The sequence below is a fragment of the Hirundo rustica genome, unplaced genomic scaffold, assembly GCF_015227805.2.
Source record: "Hirundo rustica isolate bHirRus1 unplaced genomic scaffold, bHirRus1.pri.v3 scaffold_309_arrow_ctg1, whole genome shotgun sequence".
NCBI lineage: Eukaryota > Metazoa > Chordata > Aves > Passeriformes > Hirundinidae > Hirundo > Hirundo rustica.
Genome location: NW_026690357.1, coordinates 32349 through 39648, shown reverse-complemented (window position 1 = coordinate 39648; position 7300 = coordinate 32349).

Genomic DNA, 7300 nt, shown 5'->3' with positions numbered 1-7300 from the left:
GACACAATGTGGCTTCAGTCAGCAAAACCATTTTCAAGGTGCATTGACGAAATGCTTGTGAGCAATTCCAGGAGAAGGAAGATGCTGAGAAAGTGTTTAACAAATCAGGAATTCCATTGCCATTAACAGACAGTGTTGAGCCCTCTTTTCCCCCAGTGCAGTGATTGATGTGTGCAAGTGGCTACCTGAGCCTTGAGAAGAGAGTAGTCCTCCTAAGAGGGTAGCTGGAATGCATTCAGGGGGAAGAAAGGGGTTGTAGGAGGCTCTTGACCATCAAAGGAAAATGTGAGGAATGGGATGTTGCCCAAGTGACGACCAGAGACCCTCAAGAGACCCCTACTCTCCCATCAGTAACTTCTGAGAAGTGATTTAAATAGGTCAAATAATTTGAGGGAATGTTTAGCCTGTGAGTTTCAGCAAAGTCATGAGTAGGTCTTATTTCCATGGTTAAAAAGTAGTAGGTGAAATTTCTGAGAGAGCAGAAAAGTGTTAGAAAAGTGATTCCCCAAGCACCCAGCACTGAAATAATGTCATGCCTCCTTTGTCACACTGGGCTGGCACCGGGGATGGGGCCCTGCTTGGGAACTTTCATTTTAGTCACTTGTATTGAAAGGGGAAAATGAAACCTGTTCCAGCTCTTTCCCTCGGGTTTCCCTTTTTGGGGACCAAAGCTCTGTGCTGCAGGTGGCCCAGGTGTGTGCAGAGCAATGCAGCCTCCACAAACCCCTTGGTTTTCAGCCCAAGTGGTCATGATTTGTTGGCAGCTGTGCCCAGCTGTGGCAGCAGAAGGAGCCCGCAGTGCAGTGGGCGCCGTGCCCTGCCCAGCCAGGGCTCTCTGGCACAGAGCAGCAGCAGCGCCAGCACCTTTCAACCCGCTCCTGCCTTGGCTTCACCTGGCACACTGAAGCCTCTGGAAATCAGCACTGCCAGGCGCCTGCCCAGCTTGGAGCAGCTGCTGCTGCTGCTGCTGGGCAGATCCTCCCAGTTCAACTGCTTCCAAAGGGCAATCAAGGCACAGGTGTCCATACACAGGAGCCCTGGGCACGTCCAAGAAATGTGCAGATACGTGGGGAGGTTTGTTAGGAATTCTGTCAGCTCTTATGCCAAGAGTGCTTTCTCTGCTGGTTCTGGGCAATGCTTTGGGCCATGTTCTTGCTCTGCTTTCCTTTGCTTTGGTCCCATCTGAGTGCTCAGCTGGGCTCCAGGCTGGAGGTGCTCTGGGCACTCCAGGAGTTCCTCTTGGATCCCTTGAAAAACAGAGTTTGGCCCACCAGGGGCTTTGTGCTTCTCTGTGACACAGGAGAACTTCCCAGGCTATTTTGTGTTTGCTGTAGGCAAGGTTGGGTTGCTTTGCATCACTTCACAGACCAACGCAGAGCATTGGCTTTGTGATGTCAGGGCTTGGTTGCCATGTGGTTGTGCTGACATCACAAGGTTGCCTTGGTGCACGGAAGGCCTCAGTGGTGTCAGAGCAGCTCTTGGGCTTGCTCAGTGCAGGAGCATCCTCCTGCTTGAGGCGTTTGTCAGTGGGCAGCTGCACACTGACAGGAGCCTTGTTTGTTCCTGTGTTCCAGCACACTCTGCAAACTTGCACAGCAGTGCCACAATGATTGGGCAACTCGCTGCTGCAGTTTGCTCTGTCTATGGCATTGCTTATTCCGGCTATTACCTGACTCACCTGGCTCGTAAGTAGAGGTTTTCTCTAGGTGGAACCTAATTTGGCTTTTGTATGTCTTCCTGTTTTTTCTTAGTGACTGGGTGGATTTGGAAACAGAAAGACAATTAGGATGAATATTGTCCTGTTGTCTTGCTGGCTGTGGGAAAGAACTGTGTCTCCTGGAGGGATGGTGTGAAATGGAAAATACTCCCTGTTTGTGTTGACTTCTTCTGAGGGATTCACCAGCCCAGGCAGTTTTCTCAAAGAATTTGCTTCATTTTCCTTACCCACTGCAGGTCACCTGACCCGTGTATTCAGAGGTGATAATCCTGAGGTGAGTGGGAAATGAACCTTTGATGTTCCCAGTGTTTCACAATTGTGGAGCAAGCTGTGAGCTTGGCCAGGGGCAGTAGAGTGTGGAGGGCAAGTTGGATAGGCTGAAAGAAAATCCATTTCCATGTCTGCAGCAGCAGGAGCAAAGGCGTTGCTGGCTATTTCCTACTTTTCCATTTGGGAGCTTTAAAGAACTAAAAAGCTCAGTTTTGCAGAGACAACATTGCTTGCTGATTGTAGCCAGGGAGGAATACTGAATTCAGAGCCATGGGCAGTTCTGTTGAATCAGCCCATTTGAATTTAGTTGGAGTGACTTAGAATCCCATGGCTATCAGAGCTTCCGATTTCTCCTTAGTCGAGCTGGTTGTAGATGGGAAAGGAAAGAAGGTTCTAAAGGATAGGTCGAGGGCTGTCCCTCATGCTTCTCTCTTTCCACAGAGCACAGAAGCAACAGCACTCTCTGCCCTGGCTCCCTCTGCTCCTGGAGAAGAGGCCAAAGAGGAGCCAAAGGAGGGAAATTACTGCCTGATTCCAGCTGGGGTCACAGCACAGCTGGAATATTCCAAGCCAGTAAGTGCCACTTCTGGTGGCTGCTGTCTTGAGTGCAAGGCAGAGCTGCAAGTTTGTGGCCAGGCAGCACTTGCTGCTGGGGGCTGAGGATGCTGAGTGCTGGAGTCCTGCCAGCACCTAGCAATTGCCCCAGCCAGTGACAGCTGGAAAATGGGCTTGGATCTGCAGTGTTGAGGCACCACAGAGCTGGTGCCTGGGCGGGAGCATCTGGCTGCTGGGCTCACTGGAGCTCCATCTCTTGGCTTCTGCAGCGCTATGGCCAAGGGCGCACGGGGTCCTTCTGGAGCTCACAAGGCTTTGTTGCTTTGTTTTCCCTTTTGGGAAACCTGTGGTTGCCTTGTGGAACTGCTCTGCAGTTTTCCTGAGGAATTCTTCACTTCTCCAGAGTCTTTTGGCCCACCTGTCTTTTGGTTTTCCAGAAGCTGCAAGGAGCTGATTGTGTTGTCCATGAAGCTCTGGGGGGTTCATTCTTGTCCCGTGTGGCAAAAGAAACCAACCGTGTAGTTCTGAACCCTTCTTCTGAGGCAAAACCCAGAAGCAGCAGGTTTCTGTTGGTCCATTTTGGGTGAAGTCTGCAGCTTTGAAAACTGCATTGGAGCCTGGAGTGGAGTGAAGCTGCAAGTCCTTGACTGCTGTCTTGTGTTGCTAAGAACAGCAAGGACATCTTGAAATGCTGGATGCTGTATTTGAAGTGCAATGTGCACCTCTGTGCCTGGGGAGCTGCCTGGGACAAAAGGAGCCAGGGGTGCGGGTCAAGAGCAGCTGAACAGGAGCCAGCGTGTGCCCAGGTGGCCAAGAAGGCCAAGGGCATCCTGGCCTGGGTCAGCAAGAGTGGGGCAGCAGGAGCAGGGCAGTGACCGTCCCCCTGTGCTGGGCACTCTTCCTCAGAGTTGAACTTCTCACCCTGCTCTCTTGTGCATGTCTGCTGATCCTTTGGGCACAGTCCAAGCCATAAGGCCGCTCTCATCTACTTCCAGGCACCCAAAAAGCCTCATTATATCAGTGTCCTTGGGAGTTTAGCAAACCTGCATCCTGTTCCACTCAACATCCTTCTCCTTATCAGCTCTCCTTGCATTCCTTCATGCTGTTTTCGTGTGCACGTCCTGTCTTTTCCTTCACAGGCCTATTTCTAATCAATGCCTTCTAATTTCTACTCCCCTATTCCAATCCAGGCATGCAGCCAGCACCTTGTGGAACAGCAGGACGTGGAACACAGTGGGGATGTGTCAGCAGCAGTGACACCCACTTCAGCAGAAGGGACAGAGAGCCCAGGACATACTGTGCACAGTCAAACTGCTGACGCTCTGCTATTCCTGGACTACAGGGACTTCCTCCAGACTGAGGTGCTTAAGAGGGCTGTGCTGATGGTCCAGGAACCATTGGAATAGCCAAAAGAAGCGCAGAAGCAGGAAGGAAGCATGCAGGAGGCAGGAGCAGGCAGAGACAGAGAGCCTGGCACATGCCCCACACAGCCCCACAGTCCATGACCCACCTCTGCTGGAAACAGCAGAGTGTGACAGGAGGGGCTTTCCCCTCTTTTTTGTGTCTTCTTCTTTTGTAGGGTTTGAATGGATAAAATCCAATCCATCTATCCCCCTGTACATGTACCTATAGATCCATTTATACAGACACCTCTATTTATATAGACACAAATATGTTCACATATGTATATATTTATAAATACATACACATATATTCCTCTATCTATATCCAGGTGTATATCTGTATCCACATGTGTAATGCACCCCTAGCAGTTAGTTACTTACACCTCATTCCCTGCCGCGATTCCCTGTGGCTTAGGGGGAAGGGGGGGGACAGATCCGCACTGGGGGGTCCCCAAGCCCCCTGCCCCTCCCAGCGTTTCCATCTCGCTGCTGCCCTCCAGCTCCCAGCCCGGCCCCGGCCGCCTGCTCTGCTCCCTGATGGATTTCTACCCTGCCCACATCCAGCTGAGCTGCTTCCAGGGCCAGCAGCAGCTCTCGGGGCACGGGGTGGCACCGCCGTGGTCCCCAACGGGGACTGGAGCCAGCAGCTCCTGGTGCTGCTGGAAACCTCCCCGCGGCGCGGGGTCACCTCCAGCTGCCAGGTGGAGCACGTCAGCCTGGAGCAGCCCCTGAGCCGGCACTGGGGCACGGGGGAGGCACTGGGGGGGAACTGGGAGAGGCACTGGGATGTGCTGGGAGGAACTGAGAGGAAGCTGGAGAGAGCCTGGTTTCAACTAGGAGAGGGGATAGGGTGTCTGGAAGGGCAGAGAAGGAGTTTGGAGGATGCTGGGGAGGGTGGGATGGGGTTCTGGGTGTGCTGGTGGGCACTGGGAGGGAGTTTGGGGGTACTGGGAGTAACAGGGAGGGATTGGAGTGAGCCTGGAGGGGCTGGAAGGAGATCGGGGATTGGAAAGCAGGGATTGGGATGAGGTTGGTTGTGCTAGGAGGAGACTGGGAGGAGTCTTGGTGAGTCCTAGTGGGGCTGGGAAGGGACTGGGAGAGGGTTTGGGGGTCCTGGGGAGGTGGGGGGCAATTGAGGAGGCTGTGGGAACCTGAGAGGGAGAGGAGGGGCTTTGGTGGGTCCCGGGGAGGCCGGGAAGGGATTGGGAGGAGGTTTCAAGGGATCCTGGGTGGGCTGGGGGAGACTGGGAGGGAGCTTGGAGGGGCTTGGGGTGTCTGTGAGAGGTTTTGGGGGGTCCTGCAGACCCCACAGAAACACCGCCGGACACCACCCACAGCAAGATGCTGATGGGGACTGGGGGCTTTGCGTTGTTCTTTGTCTTCCTGGCGCTGGGGCTCAGCTTCTACATGTGCAAGAAGGTGAGGGGGGGTTCCGGGGGTCGTGTCCCCCCTCCCCCAGAGCGTATGAGCTCCCCCAGGGCCCCCCAGCCTGGTGTCACCCCCTTTTCTCTGCCCACAGAGCTCCTGAGCTGGTCGCAGTCGCAGCCCCTCCCCGTGGCCTCGGGCCTGGCCGGGACCCCCTGCTCCATCCTGAGATGATTTGGGGGGGATCGTGTGTCCCCCCAGCCCTGCTGTCACTCTGTCCCCGCCTGGCTGCTCCCAGTGTTCCCAACAAAGCTTCCCAGTTCACCCCAGTCCTGTTCACTGGGGGCAGTGGAGAGGGACTTGGGGGGACCCTGCGGGGGGACCATGATTCGGGAGGGGACAGAACGGGCCCCAGGATGGATCGGGAATGGGGACCCCCGTGTGTCCCCCCTGTGTCACCCCGCTCTGGGGACTCCTTGGGAGGTGTCGGGTTTAATTCCCCGGCATTCAGGTGGTTTTAGAGTCCTGGCCCTCTGCAAGGCTCTGTGCCAAACTGAAGGAAGACATGGAGTCTTCAGGTTTAGATTTTTCAAGGTTGCATACTTCGTTTATTGTTTCTTATCTTACAATTTTCTCAGTCCAACAAGATGTTTGCTGCAGCTTGGACTTCTGAAGACTCCCCCCGAGCTGGGTTGTCCCTTATCTTTTATACTAATTGCTACGTGTTTCTTATTTACTATTTCTTGCCCATGCCTATTACTAATTCTAAACAGGTCATCTTTACTCTGACCCAATCCTCACTAACTACTTTGTGCCACATCACTGCAGAAATGAAGTGAGGGAAGGAGAAATGAAGAAGAAGGAGGCAACGCCCCAAATTCTCCATCTTGTTCCCATTCACTTCAGTGCTAGGAATCTAAATATACTGGTTTTTCCACCCTGTGATATACTAAACTACAATCTTTCACGCTCTTGTGGCCTGCAATGCTTCCTGCAGTGCAAGAAGCCTCTCCCATGGACTGAAATCAAAGCCAGTGTCTCTCTGAGCTCTGGGCTGGGGTCCCAGACCCCCCTGCCCAGGTCTCTGACCCTCCAGGGCAACCAAAGGAATGCCCTGGACTCCAACAGGGAGGCACCTGAACCCCAGCACAGCACCCAGCCAACACCAAAAGGCGCCTGGGCGCCCTGAAGCTGCCAGGGGAATTTGGGGAGGGGGTGCATGGGGGGTGCCCAAGCCAGGCCCAGAGTCCAGCACTGCCCCAGCACCATCTTGGGGATTAGAAAGGAGGAGGAGTGGGACCCTTCCCAAAGCAATTTGGGGGTTCTAGCCCCCTCTTCTTCCCTGCTCTTCCAACCCCTCCCCTCTGCCCCCCAATCCACCAGCCCTGTCCATCATGCTTGGTTTTGGAGGTTCCAGGCCCCTCCTGCTCAGTCTGAGGTCCCATCCCCCTTGCCCTCAATTCAGGCACCTCCTGACAGCTTTTTCCTGAGAGAGCCCTGAGTTTGGGATTTTTGGGGTGCAGTTCTAGAGGGGGACAGCTCTGTTTGGCTTTCCCCTCCCTCTTGTGGCCTCTCAGCTGCCCCCAATACCCTGGGGCTGCTGGGATTTCCCTCCTGGGGACAAGAACCTTCATTCCCTTCCAGGAGCCCAATGCCCACCTGGGGGTCCAGCTCAGGGGCTCCTTGAGCAGCTGCCCCACAACATCTGCCAGGGTCTCCCAGCTCTGGGCTCCCCAAAGCCCTCAGCAAGCCCCAAGTCCCTCCCAGGAACCCTCAACTCCCTCAAACCCAGCATCCCCCACAGCCCCTGCAAGTTCCCCCCATGGCACCGGCCATGGCCATGTCCCCACATGTCACTGGCCATGTCCCACCATGTCCTCACCCATGGCTGTCTCCCCACCACAAATCCATCCCTGTCATTGTCCCCCACATCTCCAGCTGTGCCCATTTCCCCTCATGTCCCCGTGAATGGCCACATCCCTCTCCATGT